This window comes from Pogoniulus pusillus, chromosome 27, assembly GCF_015220805.1.
Source record: "Pogoniulus pusillus isolate bPogPus1 chromosome 27, bPogPus1.pri, whole genome shotgun sequence".
Classification (NCBI taxonomy): domain Eukaryota; kingdom Metazoa; phylum Chordata; class Aves; order Piciformes; family Lybiidae; genus Pogoniulus; species Pogoniulus pusillus.
The window spans coordinates 8,587,060-8,605,327 of NC_087290.1; the positions used below are offsets into that span (position 1 = coordinate 8,587,060).

The following is an 18,268-nucleotide window of genomic DNA, read 5'->3' on the forward strand; positions in this document are numbered from 1 at the left end:
GGGGGACTGTAGCAAATAAAAGGTTTGGGTTTTTTTGCTGTCATTAGCCTGTAGCAACCATCAGTCTCACATTTTCACTTTGCCTTTTTATTAATACCAGTCTCTTCAGCCTTTTCATTCTGGTTTGCATGATTAAATGTATCTGAGATATGTAAATAACTTCATCATTCCATACCTATTTCTGTTGTATCTCCTCTGAAGTTCCCAATCTTTGATCTTTGGATATGTGAGACATATCAGATGAGACATATCATCAGGTAGTGACAGGACTAGGGGGAATGGAGCAAAGCTGGAGGTGGGTAGGTTCAGACTAGACTTGAGAGGAAGTTGTTCAGCATGAGAGTGGTGAGAGCCTGGAATGGGTTGCCCAGGGAGGTGGTTGAGGACCCATCCCTGGAGGTGTTTAAGGCCAGGCTGCATGAGTCTCTGGTCAGCCTGATCTAGGGTAGGGTGTCCCTGCCCATGGCAGCGGGGTTGGAACTGAGTGATCCTTGTGGTCTCTTCCAACCCTGACTGATTCTATAACTATTCAGAGTGAGAAGAGTAGATTTAATCTTCTAACATTTTGTCTTCTACCATGTTTTGTGTGTGTGTCCCTCCTTGTTCACTGTAATTATGCAGTAAAACCACAGAAGACTTTATTGTATGGCATGCACAGAAAGTTGTGCCAAGTGTGCAGCTATGCAAAAAATGCCTTTTATTCATAGTTTAGATTTCAGGTGTGCAAGTCAGGGAAAAGAGAAAAAGCCACTTTACTTCAAGAGTTACTTTGCAAGGTCTTTGCCACGTGTTTAAATGGCTGTTGGGTAAATAACTAAGGGGTTTATTAGGTTTGGTTAACAAAGACATATCACCTGAAAACGTGGAAAACCTTTTTTGCCCTTAGAGTTCAAAGAGAAATTTATATTTATGATGAGCAAGACTGCACTGCCTGAGGGGCTAAAGCACAATGGGGCTTGGAAATCAAGTATGAGACCTACAGTAGTCTGTCAGGAATAAAATTATGTTAGATAAAGTTCAGAAACGTCTTAGGCACAAACTCCTCTCCCAGTAGCTTAACTGGAGGCTGATGGGGAGATACTCTCCTCACTGATACTCATCTTGAAAGAAGCAGGTGGGAAAACTGACAGCTAGGAAATAAATGTGTGTGTGTATTTGTAACTGCTCCATGCTGCCTGCTCTCCTAGTGCTGGTTTCCCACTTATCTCCAGGTTATACAAAGCGATGTCTGACCTCTCTTTCATACTGCAATTTTTCAACCCAGCTGCCTCGTTTGTGGTCTCAAGCATTAGAATTTTATTAAGAGCTTTTGTGCAGTTACTATTCCTGCCTAATGACTTTTGTGTTGCAGGAGACGTTTGACAGTCACAAATCAAGAAAAGGGAGGAGCTTGATTCCAAGAATATCAGACCAAGGAAAACAAAATAGGTAAGTTAAAAAAAACCTCTTGACTGCAGAGCAGAATAATGCTTGAAGCTTTTCTGGTCTCATCATGCTTACAATTAGGATCTGTGACAGACACAGAGGAAAAGCAGCATTATCTGAAGGCTTAATTCAACAGGTCAGAAGGGTCTGACTCTGCTTGCTGAAGGCAATCAGACTTTCTTTCTGAAAGCAAAAGGAATATTTCATGGTTGTTAGGACAGTCAATACAAAAAGGCCAGGAAAACCAAATTATTATTGTCCTTCCCCTCCAAGATTTTACCAGGCTTAGTTTGTGAATTTCATTTTGCTGTCTCATGGCAGGTAGTAGGAAAGGAGGAGTCTCACTACCATAAAAATTTCCCCCTTCATAGTGGAATTGTTTTACTGAATATGAAATAAGAAGCAGCCTTATACTAAAACAGCACTGAGCTGATAATCTGCATTCAGTGGTGGTTATTTAGTGCCTTTGTCAATAATCTATTTCAAAGGGTTATCCCAGATGGGGGGAAAGTCCCAAGCCTGAGGTGATAGTGCTCTTTTCAGTTTCCACATTAAGATCAGCACCAGCATTCAGCAGCTCAATATTCACTGCCTCTCCAAGTTACCCTTACACTACACATGGCATGCTGTAGAAATGCCAGGCTGTAGATATGGCTTGCTGCAAGACCAAAACCTCTGGCCATGTATTTCTGACTTTCTCATTCATTCTTGGTGTCCAGACATCTGACCTCAAAAGCCATTCCCGACTTTGCTTTCGCTGATCTGTGTCACAGCAGGCTATGAATACTGATAAGTAGAAACTGACAAATGAATACACTGAGAAATCCTTGCTATTAATGTTCTTTAAATCTCTCTTTTCTATCAGTTTGTGTAAAATGACTGTTAGAGACAGCAACTATATTGTAGAAAGAACACATGGTTAAAAAAACCCCAGACACTGTCTTTAGATCTTTAAAACTGTGATGGGTTAGAGTGGCTGCCTCCCTCAGTAGAGCAAATTCATTACAGCTCAGAATTTTGGCAAGTCAAAAAAGAAAATGAAATTGTATTTTTATAACAGTATCAGGGGAATAGACTACTACAGAATATAATAATCTGTAGAAGATAGAGCTGGGGATGAGGCTGAGCAGTAGCAAAGCTGCAGCCAAAACAGCAGCAGGGGAAGAGAGCAGCAGGCACTGCAGAAGCAGCAAGGAGGGGGACACAAGTTGTGCTTCCAGACATAAGCTTTTGATGCTCCAATGAAATTATATTAACTTATCCATTTTGTGGCCTGTCCCTGGAATGTTCACCTCTCTACTCAGAGATTCAAATACTCTTCTGCTTCTCGGTTCCTCTGTTCCCAAATTTTTCTATGCCTGAGCTAGAAATCTTCAAGAGAGAAGAACTTACAGTCAGAGGAGGTTGTCAATAATCAGGATTACAAGAAGTCATTTACAATAAACTCTTCCTAGGAGACAGCTTAAAGGAAATTATGCCCTGAGTAGATGTAGGACGTCTTAAGAAAACAATGATGCTTTGATTTGGACAAAGTTATCTGATTATCACAGATATAGCTGGAACCGTTTCCCCCCAGCTCATGTCGTTTTCCCTTTGTAAATGTTGCGTGACAATCCTGGCTCCTGTGATAAGATAGCTATCGTTACAGAGAGAAAAGAGTGAGAAACTGTAACCTCAGCTGGGCGTTTGGACAAGCATGGTAGCAGGAGCTGATCTATTAGCTCTGCATGGCTGCAGCCCTGTGGCAGCCATCCATAGCTCAAACAATTGTTGGTTTTGTGTCATTGCTGGGTCCTGGAGGGCACTGTGCCGGTGATACACTTCAGCAGCGCTCGGCACAGGGCCGCTGAGCAACCTGAACTGCTCTCAGTGCTGTGTGTTACTGTAAATGCCCTCTCCAGCCCTTGGGGCTGAGATCAGTTTTCAGGAGAGGAAGGTGTGTTTGGATGCTCCCCAATCCGTAATTCATTCTGCATGCGTGCCTTAGGCAGCTCACTGATCCTTGCTTGACACTGGCTTGTGTGAGTTACTCTCTTCTCTGCCCCCTCCCCAAAACACTAAATCATCTTGTCCCTCTTCAAGCCATATGGCTGTTTTCCAGTGCAAGAAAGAAGTCAGGAGAGGGGGGACAGGCTCTGCTCACTTGCTCCCTGTGGTAGAAAAAGGAGCAATGAATGGAAGCTGTGGCACAGGAGGTTCCATCTCAACACAAGGGGGAACTTCTTTACTGTAAGGGTCACAGAGCACTGGAACAGGCTCCCCAGAGAGGTCGTGGAGTCTCCCTCTCTGGAGGCTTTGAAGGTCTGTCTCAGTGTGTTCCTCTGTGACCTGAGCTAGATTGTATGGTCCTGTTGTGGCAGGGGGCTTAGACTCGATGATCTCTTTGGGTCCCTTCCAACCCCTGACATCCTGTGACCTGGGATTCCCTCCCCAACCCAGCCTTTTATGAGAAAGGAAAAGATATCACAGAAACATCCAGGTTGGAAAATCCCCTCAAGATCACCAAGTCCAACCTATAACCCTACTCAACAAGATTCACCTTAAACCATATCCCTAAGCTGAAGGGGGGTTCAGAATTCCACTCTTCAGATCATGCTTAAAAATCTTCTCCCTGATAACGTCAAGTTCCAAATATTGTAGAAATGACTAAAAGTTTGTGACTGACACTTGCCAGGCATACAAGGATAATTCTGTGTGCTGTGTTTACATGGGAAACTTTCAGAAGGAAAGGAGTTTGTTAATAAGAATCAAGTGTTTTGGTGGCTTACAATGAACGCAAGACCTTCTTTGTTAGCTTGTGTCCTCATGGTTTAACACCCTAGGATGTGTTGGATTGTGGTTGATGATAGTTACGATTGCTTTCTTGATATCCAACATTCCTGTCACCAAGGCTTTGCCCTATTTTAAGAGGACACTTTCAGGGGGAGGATTTCAATCTGCAGAGTGCTAAACTCTGGATCAATCGCATCATTTCCTTACTACTTTCTTCTTTCTGTTGTATGTATTGGGTCTTGACTGTAGGATACTTGAACAACTTCTACTGAGCTTCTGAGGACTGAGTTTCTTTCTGATCTGAATTTAGATCTGTTAGAGTCTTTAATTCTCTTATTCAGGGGTTCCAAGCTCAGATTTCTCATGGTCAGCTAGTGCTTACTGGCCATGTTTAGCTGTCTCTAGAAATAACTTGTGGGAGCACATGGAAGGTAAACTAAATCAGAGCTGAAGCAGTGAAAATCTGAAGAATGTTTGCAATCATGAGAGCATTTCTCCACTGTAGCACACAGGATGTGTTTGCTACGCTCCTAATACTAACTGTAGGGGAGGAAAAGGTTTGGGTACAGCTGCGTTACTGCTTGCCTGATGCTGCATCTTTCCACGTGAATCAGTTCCTATGGAATGGTTATCCTGAGAGGGATATAAATAACCTGGATGTTACAACATGGCACGAGTCTGTGTAGGTAGTTGGTCTTTCAGAACTCCATAAAAGTGTAGATTCTACTTAGGTAGATCTGATTGTGGAATAATGCCCTGTGAGTTTGGGTCTGAGGCTTGTTACATGTCTTGAAGTTGACTAGAGTAATGATGAACTCAATCTGATAAATCTAGCCAAGGCAAGCTGTCTAGCCAAGTACTTCAGGGTTTAGGATTAACTCTAGTGTCATTATTTTCATTAGAAATTCAAGAGAAAGTAAATTGATAATGACATCCACGTGTAGTGGGAGGTTAAGAGTGAGCATTAAGATGAATATTACTGAAGGGAATTGGCTGCTAGAAACATGGTGGCATTATGGGGTGGTAACAGCTGCAATGACAAATGGAAAAATGATAGAGGAGAAAGCTGAATCTAGCAGTTCTCAGAGTGATAGCAGGGTAGGCTGCAGTGTCACAGTCCACTAAGAAGCTGAATCATCTACATGAAGGCAATGAATTCACAGAAGAGAAGGATGTGACCTTTAGTGGGATCATTCCTGAGTTAGCAGGGGTTTGTTTCTTTTCTTTAAGTGTCACTTGCAGGCAGGGCTGAATACCAAGTGATCACTGCATGCTGTGCAAGGACCTGGGGCAATTGCCACCATGTCCAGATGTGCTCTCAAGCAGGAGTGGTTAGGTGCTCTAAAACATCCACCTGCTTCTGGTAGGTGGAGAGAAGGGAATGGTTGCAGCAAGCTTTTAATCTGATGTAGGAAGACCTTTAGAAAATAGTAGAACCATCTGTATAAACTATCTTAAAAAAAACAAACCACAACATCTCCCCCTCCCCACCCCACCAATCAAAAAAGGCATTTGTCCAAACTCTGTTGTATGGAATAAGCAAACCAAACACACCAGCCAAACAACAAACCCAAACATTTTAGGCAGCAGATCTAGGATATAAAATATAAAGGCAATGTTACTGCCACTCTGATCTTTAGCACAGGCTCCCATCCTGGACATTTGAGCTTTTCTTTATATTTCATCCTACACCTGTTACTTCTAAGACCAATTGTGAAGACATGTCTGTCCCTCCACAAGACTTTGTGTTTGTAATTTACTATATTTATGTTATACTTTCCTTTTTTTCCTGACTGAAACTTAGTCATTCTTGTTCTGAAGCCTTTCCAGACCTTTGGTTATACCTGCAGCCCTTCTTTGAACAACCTTTAGCTCTGCTGACACCTTTCTGGAATGGGAGGACCAAATTACATGCAGTGCTCATGCTGTAGGCATGCCATGGTGTGGTGTTTATATAGCAGATGCTGTCAAGTACACAGCAATTCACTCAAACTAGAGAAAAGCAGATCACAGGGTTTCTCCTCACCCACAGATCCTGTTCCTTTTAGGTATATATTTTATCTTTAATGCAGAAATAGAAAACCTAGCAGAAATCTTGGCATGGCTGAAATAACAATGCTGTAAGAACTTCCAGATTTCCCATAGGAAATTCAGATCCAGCATTTGGGAAGCTCTGGGTGGAGAGAAGTTCCTCATGGGTGTTGAACCAACAAGTCAGCAGAGAGAGAGCCTAGCTCTGAGCAGAAACCAAGAACGGAAAGATTTAGCTAAGAATGTGAAGGGGTTTGCCACCTGGGCTTGATTTTCCCCACACCTTTTTCCTCATCAAAATAAAGGCTTGCACCTTCTGCAGCCACACCACTTAACCTAATAAAAAAAGAGATGCTAGCTCTGCCTACCAGCTTTGCAACTCAGATGGTGTTTTGAAAACCCTCTCCTTTGCATCCTGTTTTCTGGGTGAGTGGTTGTGCTGTTTCCTGAATGAGGAGCATGAAATTTCATTGCTTGATATTAGACATCTAAGCATGAAGTCAGACACAGTTCCAAGAGCTGAAGTAGTTGAAATGATACAGAAACTGGGTGATTCTTTCATGAATAACCAACTTGGTTGGCAGGTCCAACCAGCACAAGAGATAACGGCGGAGGGTGTTCACAGGCTGATCACAGCAAGTGTGTAACTGAACTCTGTGCTGAGTTCAGAGAGGTTTTACTCCACAGCGAGTGTGGGGAGTGGCAATGGATGTTAGAGCTGTCAGTACAGTTCTGTGGCAGCAAAAAAATCACAGGAAGAAGTAAAGATAAAGAAGCTATAACCATTAAGTTGAATGGCAGAAAAAGAGACACCTTATTCAACTCAAAATTTCATGACCTGGTGGTTGCTGAAGGGTAGGAGAAAATACTGGGAAATTATCACTTTGCTCATCTCCAGGTATCCCTCCAATCTCCAAACCTGTGCTTCACTTTGACCATTTTTATAGCCCTGTTTCTCATATTATTTTGTTCCCTTCCACGTCCCTTTCTCATATCATCACATAGCTCATCTTCTAAGAATTCCTTTAACCAGCCTTTTATTCCTTTCCTCTATGTCACTTTACTTCCTCTCTCATATGCTTTCCCCCTCCTATTTGTTTGTTTGTTTATTTATTTATATTTAGAGCTCACCATTACATTTTAATTGAAAGGCAAATGTCACTTGGTTTGAAAGACAGATTCTGAAGGAATGAGAATGGTTAGTGAGGACTACTGAATGATACAATAGGTAACGTGGGTCAGAAGTTGTCAGCTACTCAGCATCTAAAATGTTGTGGCCCTATTCTCTTTCTCTCTCATGCTCATGTAACAGATGTGATTAGCAATAAGCTGTTCCCATGAGTTCCCTATGGATAGCTTCAGGGCTGTGTGGAATGCAGTGTACCCCTTTAATCCTCTTTGGGGAACAGCATGCAGGGGGACACAGCACAGATTCTCCAGCAGTCTCTTAATTTGTTTTATGTTCCTTTTCTCTCTCAGTGAGTCATGCTCATCTCCCTGTGACTTGAGAGTTCATCTTGGGATCTCATGCCATCTTTCTGCCTTTATGAGAAGGTGTGTATGATGATCCACCCTAATGGTTTCTGTTGCTGGCTGTGGCAGCATGTTTTATGATGGGTGTGGTACATTCCCATTTTCTCTGTTGTGCATGTACAGTATTCACCTTGCAGCCCCACCCGTGGCCACTCCCACCCTCCCACTGGGAATCGCCCACAGTAAGCTCTGTAATTACCTTTATTTGATCTGAGGAATGGATTTGGGAATCTTATTTGCACAGTCGTAAGCTGAGTATGTTAAAACAGCAAACAAAACAACAAAAAAAGAACCTCTGAGTGGCTGATTCACAGAGCAGTGATGTGCGAAGCAAGGAAACGGCGGAGCCGCAGATAACCCAGTTCAGGAGCTGTTTAGCTGAAGTGTTTTTGGAGCTTCTGCCTTGGCAATGCCTGGCTGCTCTACATGGAAACAAGAGAGAATTTTACCTGCTAGCGCTTGGTTTGAGTTCTTAAAGGCTAGCAGGCGAAGCTGCCTGCCCTGTGTTGCAGCTTCAATTGGAACAGTTGCTGATCACTTCACAGCGAATGAAACGGACTCAGTGCCAGCTGCAGTTCGTACCCGTTTGACATGTCTGTGCTGGGCAGTGGACCTGACACAGGCCTCAAAGACTCTCAGCCAATCAAAGGAAATTCTGTGCTGTCAGAAGTTGGTGCAGCTCTAGTTCAAGCATCTAATTTCTGAGGAAATCTTTGGGGGGGGGGAAACACCAATAACAACCCCCCTGTGGTGGGTTAGAAACTTCCCTTGCCTCACTATTGAAATAATATTGGACTCGATGATCTCAAAGGTCTTTTCCAACCTGGCTAATTCTGAGAGTCTGTGAATTTTACCACACTAGCTCAAATGGCTTGGAAGTAAGGCCAGTAGGACAAGGGAGGTTATTCTTCCCCTGTACTCAACACTGGTCAAGCCACATCCTGAATACTGTGTCCAGTTCTGGGCTCCTCCACTCAAGAGAGATGTTGAGATACTGGAATGTGTCCAGGGAAGGGCAACAAAGCTGGTGAGGGGCCTGGAACACAAACCCTATGAGGAGAGGCTGAGGGAGCTGGGGTTGTTTAGTCTGGAGAAGAGGAGGCTCAGGGCAGACCTCATTGCTGTCTACAACTACCTGAAGAGAGGCTGTAGCCAGGTGGGGATTGGTCTCTTCTCGCAGGCAACCAGCAACAGAACAAGGGGACACAGTCTCAAGTTATGCCAGGGGAGGTCTAGGCTGGATGTTAGGAGGAAGTTGTTGGCAGAGACAGTGATTGACATTGGAATGGGCTGCCCATGGAGGTGGTGGAGTCTTCATCCCTGGAAGTGTTCAAGAAAAGACTGGCTGAGGCACTTAGTGCCATGGTCTGGTTGATTACCTAGGGCTGGGTGCTAGGTTGGACTGGATGATCTTGGAGGTCTCTTCCAACCTGATTGATTCTATGTTAAGATGAAGCTCTATTTGCAGCAAAGCAAAATTTACACACATATGAGCACAATAGATTTGGAAGTGTTTACAACCCTATACAAATCTGAAATGATACAGAAATCCAAACTTCCTCTTGGACAAAGGAAACCATCCAGAAGGGGCCCAAAGCTACCCTCTCTCTTTCTCCCTCTACTTTCCAAGCCAGACAAACAAAAACAACCAGCAAAGCTTGCATTGTTTTCTGTTAGCTGAGATTAGTAGAAAAGATATTAGACCAGAGTGAGGAGGAAGCGAACAGATCCAGATCCCAGACCAGAGTGGGACAAATTGTTTACATTTTGGCTTTTAATCCCTCTCAGCAAACCAATGAATGATGCAGACTTCGTCATTATGGCCAGCCTATCTAGGATAGGATGTCCATCTAGTTGGAACTAGATGATCCTTGTGGTCCCTTCTAACCATGACTGATTCTACAACTTTATGATTATTTTCTTTTCACAACCAATGATCTAATTTCTCTCATTAAAACATTCAAATTAGCCTCAAACCAGCAACCCCCTCCCCCAGCATTCAAGCTGTTACTTTGGCTTTTTAAGATCAAAGGTCTGTCGGCACCCACAACTAGTGGCAACTAGTAAGTAATTGAGGTAGCTGACAGAGGCACAGTTGATTTAGAGTGAGGCATTCTGCTGACAGCTATTCCTAGGCATGCATGGAAAAGGCAGCATATCAAGTAAGAAAAATGGAGGAACAGGTAATGGAGAATGAGATCTATTTCTCTGTGGGGAACCCAACCTCCAGTCCTTGCAGTAACTTTTCTGTCCACAAAAGTCAAGTGTTGCTTCTGGATGTACAGTGGTCATTGCTGGCTGGCATGTTGAAGTATTCCAGACTGGGAAAACTGGTTTGATCATCCATTTGGCTGACAAGATTCTTTAGCATAAGGGTTTAAGGGATCTAAAGATCTGTTGAAATCTTGGATATCCACGGAAAAGGTCTTTGCATGGATAAATATTTGGGTAGAAGAAAACCAAAGGTAAAGATGAGTGAACAGTTTTCACAAGGAAGGAGGTCATTGGTGCTAGGAGTGATGTTTAGGAGCCTGCTGAGGCATTTAAACTTTGTGTTGCTTATTGTATTCACAAAAAAAAACCCTGCCTGGGACAATGGCAAAAGCAGCACGACAAAATGTGCAGGTGATCTTGCTATTCTGAATAGTTATGGTGAGAGAAACAGCACGAAGACATTATGAGATCCAGTGCTGGGGCATTTTAACCTGATAGGGAAACCTAAAAAGAAACAGGAAAATACAGTTTGCCTCTGCCTCCCCCCCCCTCCCCTCAAAAAAAACCAAACCCAAAAACCAACCAAACAAAAAACTTCTTCTCAAAAAAATGAAGGGGAAAAAAAAAGCATTTAGTTGATCATTAAAACTCAGGAAAGAGTAAGGATGAACAATTCCATGAAAATATCAGTTGAATGATAACAGCAATCACAGAATCATAGAATCAGCCAGGTTGGAAGAGACCTCCAAGCTCATTCAGTCCCACCTAGCACCCAGCCCTATCCAATCAACTAGACCATGGCACTAAGTGCCTCAGCCAGTCTTTTCTTGAACACCTCCAGGGATGGTGACTCCACCATCTCCCTGGGCAGCCCATTCCAATGCCAATCACTCTCTCTGGGAAGAACTTCCTCCTAACATCCAGCCTATACTTTCCCCAGCACAGCTTGAGACTGTGTCCCCTTGTTCTGTTGCTGGTTGCCTGCGAGAAGAGACCAACCCCCACCTGGCTACGGTTTCCCTTCAGGTAGTTGTAGACAGCAATGAGAAGGGAAGTCAAATGTTAAGAATTGTAAAGGAAACCTAGAGCACATCTTTACCACAGTACAAAAGTACCAACAGTCTGTGGTTCTAGTTCTCCTGATCTTGAAAAGGAGCCAGTTGTAGGGAGAAAGAAAAGATGGCAAGTCTGGGAAAAGGTCTGGACCAGCCTCCACAGGAGGAATGAGTAAGTGGGCTTTGGCCTGGATAAAATACGGTCAATGCTGGTGAAAGAATGAAGAGGATGAAGTGTCCTATTTCAATGGTTGCAAAGCACCAAAAGAGCCTGGTAAGAAGAAGATTAAAAAAAAAGTAGCTGAGCTGTGCAAGTCTCTACCACAGGGTGCTCTAGATGTGAAAATGTCTGGGTTCAAGAGATGGCTGAACAAGTTCATGGAGAGGAAAATCTGCTGTGACTTATTAAATGGATGAACACCAGCTCCAACTTAAGAGCTCTCTGACTTGCAAACTGTATTTGCTGTTTCATGCTTTATCCCAGGCATTTGGTCTTGTTCATTGCTGGAAATAGATGGGCTAATATCCTGCTATTGCTGGGCTAGATGGACCTTTGGTTTTACCCAGGATGGATCTTCTTTGTCAGGCACTGGAGTGAGCTGCCCAGGGAGGTGGTGGAGCCACCGACCTTGGATGTGTTTAAGGGTTGTTTGGATGTGATGTTCAGGGATATGGTTTAAGGTGAATCTTGTTGAGTAGAGTTATAGGCTGGATGTGATGATCCTGAGGAGCTTTTCCAACCTGGATGTTTCTGTGACTTCTGTCTCCTGTGCACTGTCTTGCAGACCTTTGCACCCTTGCACATGTGGAATGAGAATATTTCACTTTCCAATGCCATGAACTCTCTGCCGTGTAAAAGGTAACTTATTTCTAGAGCAATACCTGCAGAAGCAAACATTCTAGTTAGAAGAAAGGGAGAGAGAAAAAAAAGGTAGGGTGAAGAAACTAAAAGGCACAGACCTGATTATCCCCACATTCTTGTCTCCCTGCCCCCCAAATTACAAAGTTATTCATGCTCCAGCATCAAGCCAAGAGCTTTGCTTTGTGATTCAAACTATCGCCTTTGGAATACCAGGAGTAGTAAGAGACAGACAGACTGAAGAATAAATGAGAGATGGTTTGGAGATTAAAGAATCTTATGGGAAAATATGTCCTGCCATTGTCTTCCAAAAGAAGTAATATACAAATATGCTAATCCTTTAGGAAGAAATAACTGCTGAGAACAAGATGAGATACAAGAGACTTGAATTAGGAGGACCAGAAGAAGGAGGAAGGGAGAAGAAAAAGCAAATCTAATATGGTGAGCAAAACAAGAAGCTGTACATGAAGGCATTAAACTTCCCAGGAAGGATTATGTTCATTGTTTGTAAGCCTTGGAAATCAGCTGTTAATGTAAGTACAAAGGAAATTTCTAGTGGGGCTAGAGTTGAAAATGGGGGAGGTTACAAAAGAATAGGCAGAGCTAAACCCATTCCTATTTACACTTATGAGATCTGAGAGCAGCAGAAGCATCTCTGAAAGCTGTAGGTATGGCCATATCTGATGGTCCAAGTTGCACCAAGCTTCTTTCACCCAATTAACCTTTCCTCTGCCTCACTGTAAAGTGACCAGGGATTGTTCTTCCCCTTTACCCTCCCCACTTTCCAAGCACTCACTCCTCTGCTACACCCACCTGTTTTCTCAACACCTAATTTATTCCTCGAGTCTATTTCTGTTTCATAAACACTGCTCCCTAACTGGCAAAAGCAGAAATATCCATAATGGCAATTGGATTTGGGAGTTAATTTTGTTTAATTCTTCATCTTAGGAGACTTTAAAGCTTTTGTTTCTTCTAAAAAGAGAGCAACCCAGAGTCAAGTTTCTTTCCCAAGTTCTTTTCATTCCTCTTCATTTAAAACATATTGAAGGCAGCAAGATTTAAATGCAAAGTAATGAGGTTCGTTTAGAATGAACTTTTTAACTGGGTCTAGCAGCCTCGTGAAATGTGAGATGCTTCTGTACTCATTTTTTATGTGGCCACTACCTGACTGAAGAGAAGAGCAGGACTAAGCAATGAACAGTCCTTGTGCTCAGCAAAGAACACTGAAAATGTAGACACTTGTGACCTGCATTACACCTCCTCAGGGGCTTAAGGGCACCCTTTCAGGGTTTACATCTCCCAAATAGAGTGTTGAAGAAATGGAGGCCATGGCAGTAGTGGCAGTAGCATTTTCTGTGCTTCAACGCTTTGACTTAGGAACTAATCTCTCCTTCAGGAGCTACATATGCATGCAAACTAGCACATGTGCTTTCTGCTGTTTCTTAACCAATTCTGACTTCTGCCCTTGTGTGTCTGTTCAGTCACTGAGTTCATCCCTTCAGGGTAAGCACTTCTACTATATCAATAATGAGGCAACAAATGGAGCCAGACTCTGCTTGGTGATGCCAAATGCCAGGACAAGGTGGAAGCTGAGGCATAGAAAGTTTCGGGCAAACGTGAGGAGGATTTTTTTTCCCTGTGAGGGTAACAGACACTGGAACAGGCTGCCCAGGGGGGTTGTGGAGTCTCCTTTTCTGGAGATATTCAAGGTCTGCCTAGATGCATCCTTGTGTGATCTGGTATAGGAGATCTTGCTCTGTCAGGGTGGCTGGACTGGATGAGCTTTTGAGGTCCCTTCCAGCCCCTGAGATTCTGTGAAATACAGTTTTAATTCTTTCTGTCTCAAATTACAGTTAACTAAAATAACTTATGGCAAAGGATTAAAAAAATAACATTAAAAGTAGATTTAAAAAGCCCCAAACCTAGAAAATGTGAAGTTCACAGCTCCTTTAAGAGAAATTCTGTTCTGCTACAGAGTGAGCAGCCTTCCTCACTTCTCAGTCATGGCAAAGCCTCAATGACTTTAGAAAATAGAGATACCTTTTTCCACTGCACAATATGAGGTAATAACATCCTTGAAATAAAAAGGAATGTCCCAGAAACAGCAAACACCAAAAAAACTGCACCCAGGAACAGTTTTGCAATAAACACTCTGAATAAACAGCCTCCATTTCACTGTGGAAGCATCATTTAAGCAAGGGTATGGAATTATACACACATCCCTGCTGCTGTTACCAAATTCTTGCTAGAGGTGAAAATTAGAAACAAGAAAAGAAAAAGAGGCTAAAATTATCCAGGAATCACTTGAGTCCTGCATATTTTGCCCCCTGTACTCATGCTGCTTTTGACACCTCCTCAGGCAGCTTGTGAAGCACAAGAGCTTCTTCCCAAGAGCTTTGGGCTCCCTCCAACAGGGATTTTGTCCATTCTGTCCTCACTGTGAAAAATCAACTCCTTTATTGAAATGAAATCTTACATTTTTGGGGAGCAGCTGAGCTATAAAAGAGGTTGAACCTAGGCTGTTTCTTCTCTTAAAACATTAAATTTCAATGATACATAAAGCATCATTAACTGATCCAAGGGGATTGCCACATTAAAGAAAGAGCTGGAAAACTAAACATACTACAAACCCCATTGTGTTTTCTTATACATAAGGATTAATGCAAATTAAGCTTTTTATAGGTGTTTGTTTCCAATGCTTAAAGCACAGCTGATAAAGAATATTCATGAGGGGACTAGAAGCACAGTTTTATGTTCTTGCTAACTCTGTCCTCAGAATGGTAATTTCAGGAGCAGAAAGAGAATGTAGACATTAAAATGCATTTTTAAAGGACCACCCTTCTCCCTCCCCCAAATCTGTGCCAACATCAATAACAGCAACAGCTCAGCATTTTGCTGCTTCTCAAAGACCTCTGCATGTAAGGATGTTTTTTAACTGGTTTTAGTGTTTTAGCTTTTTCAGATTGACTAAACAAAGTCTAGGATTAAATTTATAACATCAGATTGTTTTGAGGGACTCCAGACTGTAATGCAAAGCTAGAACAGAACTTTATGAATGTCAGCAAGGGGGAAGTAGGGTCCTGAATAAAAACCATATTACTTGGAGGCTTTTTAGATCCCTATTCATGAGCTAATGTCCTGACATCAAAGAATGTGTTTTATTTTAGAGTGTTTTGGTTTGTTTTGTTTGCATTTACATACATTAAATCAGAGGGCATATTTTTTTCCCTACTGAACTCAGAATTTTATCTCATGGTAGCTCTCAGTTATGAAGTGTGGAACATGTCCTATAGTCAAGGAGAAGATTTCTGTTTGGGATTAGTTTTATCTGAGGCTGTGTGGAATGAATTTCTATATAAGAAGCTCTTTGGTGGTGAAGAGGCTGATGGAGGCAACCTCATCCTTGGCTTCTTTGGTCAGCTCTTTTTGTGGTGACAGTAGTTTCCCATAGCAGATCTCCTGCTGTGGTTGAAGGCTCTATTTTTTTCTCCACAGTTGGGTCTGCAGAGTAGAAGTAGAAGATGTTTGGTTTGAACAGCTACTCTTTCAAATTCATAGCAAGGTCTATAGGACAGAGATATGACTGGAAAGCTGTGGCTGGAAGGGACCTCAGGAGAACATCTAGTCCAACTCTCCCAGCTCAGTGCCAGGTCAGTTCAAGTGGAGAGAAGAGTATCAGAAGGAAAACAGCTTCAAAATACAAAACATGCGTCCAGTTTCTCCTGTCAGGGAAGTTTAGGCCCTGTGTCTGCTACAGAAAATGTGCATGTTTGTCTGAACATGAACCATCACTAAGGGACACATCATCAGAGCTGACTGGTCAAACTAGGGCAAAGCAGTTGCTCATATAGGTTCACTTTATTTGGTTTCCTGTGAAGTATTCCTTTCCTCCCCACTTTCCAAGACAAATATTGCCAGCTGTCACTTCTCTCAGTCTGACTCTTGGCATCTCTTACATTTTTTTGATAAATTCAGTGCTGCTGGAATAGCAAAGGCACAAGAATCCCAAATTTTGCCCTCTCAAGAATGCACATTATTGCATTGGTAGGTATGAAATAAAGGTGGAAACCTGATTCTTAGAGTGGCTAAACCCACACACAAGTATCATGGATCCACCATGTGCTTCTCTTCCAGAATTCCATGATTTGGTTATCCATATTGTTATACTCAAGGAACTCTCCCCTGCTATATCCTCCCTTCTGTTTCAGTGTAGGTGTATTTCCAGTCTCCACACTTCCATTTCCTCTTAAATTTTACTTTGCAATTGCTCTCTAATCTTTTAGCTCAACAGTGTCTTAATCTGTGGGGAAAACCTTCAATCCCTGTATCCCGGACCTCTAACTATTTTTGTGGATACCTCTTTAAAAATGTCTTTTTCTGTGGAGACTTGAGCAAAAAGGAAGTCTCTCACTCTCATCACTCTCAATGATAAGGAAGTTTCTCACTCCTACCACTCTCAGCAATAAGGAATTCTCTCACTCTCATCGCTCTGACACATATTTTTCACTCTCCTTTGCAGTCCTCTTGAGCTGCTCCATGCATAGATAAATCTGAACTATTTTCCCTGTTGAAGTCAGTCCCCTGTTGTATCTGTATAGGGTCAGGGAGGGAGAAAAGAACGGGCATGACTGACTTATGCTGTGTTCCATTTGCTTTTTAGCTGCCAGGTTTGTCTGCTGAAAGCTACTGCTAGCCAATACATGTCAAATTAGGCTGCAAGTACTCTCACCCATGTGGGGACAGACAGAAATCTAGGAAGCCATGGCTAGTTTTTTTGTGAGTCTGAAATACTGCATCAGAGTGGTGAGGCACAGTTTTCCCACATGAGCACAGGTATTTTGTGCTGTGTGCTGAACTGTGTGATGGTTTGAGTGTTACCCCCCACCCCCCCTTAAGAAAATCACACAGACTAGACTCAGCCCATCTGGAAATGAAAGAATGAAGCTATATTTACAGCTTAGCACAATATACAAGCAGATACTTACAACCCATACAGCTATAGACAGAAATATACAAAGTGAAAAGTAATACAAAAACACAACGGCCCTCCCAGAAACCTGAGTCTCCAGGAGGGGCTCTCAAACCCCCTTCCACCTTCATCCCACTCCTCTACCTTATCCCAGACTTTGCATTATGTTCAAGAAGAGTTTGGAGGATTGGCCAGGGGAGTTAGGTAGCAGAAGGATTAGTCACAGAGACAGCAGGTAAGAGAGAAGTGCAGCCCAAAGTCAGAGATCAACCTGTGTTATCTACGTTTGCATTCTTGTTTTTATACATGTCAGCAAACCTATGAGTGATGTAGACATCTCCATTGTTTCATTTTCACAGCCTGTAGTCTGATTATTCTCACCAATCTTAATCCCAGCTAGGCTCAAACTAGCACATACTGATACATACTTATGGAGAGTCAATTTTTATAGATTTAACTAAGTGGTAGTATTGCTCAACACCTCAGAAGAGAGTGTGCAGACTACCTCAAACAGCACCTTGCATTAATGGCTAATCTTGGGAATGTCTGTACTTTGCAAGGTGGTGATAAAAGACATTGGACAATAATATTTGTTGTGTGTTACCAAAACAGAATTCAAATATCACAAAGCTGACCCCAAAGCCATCTGGTAGATCAGGTGCTCCTAGACACTCTGCATTTCAAAGGGAGGGAAAAAACCAAACACCAAAAACAACCCATCAAAAAAAAAAAAAAGCAACAAACCCAAAAACCCAACCCAAACCTATTCCTGGGTGGAAAAGTAGGGCATACATTAATTAGTGACCTTAAAGCACAATGGAAAGCTAACGGAGGAATGCCAAGTCAGAGGATGAGAAATTCTGGACTATTAATGCTGTTTGCCTCTGATCTCATACACTGAAGCATACAGGTGTTCTCACTTCCCAGAGGACAGGGCTGAGGCCTTTTAACATCAGGTTCAGCAGCCTTGGTCAATTTTGTTCTAGTCAGTTTAGAGAATCAGCTGAAATTACCACAGGGCTGCAGGTCTTTGAGAATTCACCAGGTCTGAGCGCTGTAGAGAAGACTGAAATGAGCTGCCTGTCCTGAGACTAGAAAGTAGGAGGGAATTACAGGTAGCAGGTCAAACTATGACTCCCAGAAAAGTACAAAATACAAAATCCTGCTAAACTAAGGGGGGGAGGAAGAAAAGACAAAAGTAAAAGCCACAGTGAATTTGCCAAGAAGAAACCATCATACAGGTGTAGTTTCTCTGTACTCTGCACTTGCCAGAGGAGGAGAAGCTGGACAGGCCATGCAGCTTGATGCTGCTGAGGTTTCCATGCTATCTCCCACAATGTTCTCCTAAGCAAACTAAGACAAAGTATTTTAGACAAAACTCCAGCAGAGAGAAGCTAAGACTGGCTGGAA

At 42.6% G+C, this 18,268-nt stretch overlaps 1 long non-coding RNA gene across 6 annotated transcripts in view; it reads left to right on the forward strand.

Moving 5' to 3' along the window:
• The window catches only part of LOC135187282 (uncharacterized), a 52,379-nt gene that overhangs the window by 30,811 nt on the left and 3,300 nt on the right, over positions 1-18,268 (forward strand). For 5 of the 6 annotated variants that reach the window (XR_010307286.1, XR_010307293.1, XR_010307292.1 and 2 more), the window contains 4 exons: positions 1,352-1,428; positions 7,708-7,782; positions 11,816-11,889; positions 12,234-12,330. This is a non-coding gene — a long non-coding RNA (uncharacterized LOC135187282). The remainder of the gene's footprint in view (positions 1-1,351; positions 1,429-7,707; positions 7,783-11,815; positions 11,890-12,233; positions 12,331-18,268) is intronic. The other variant, XR_010307288.1, reaches the window with a different exon arrangement.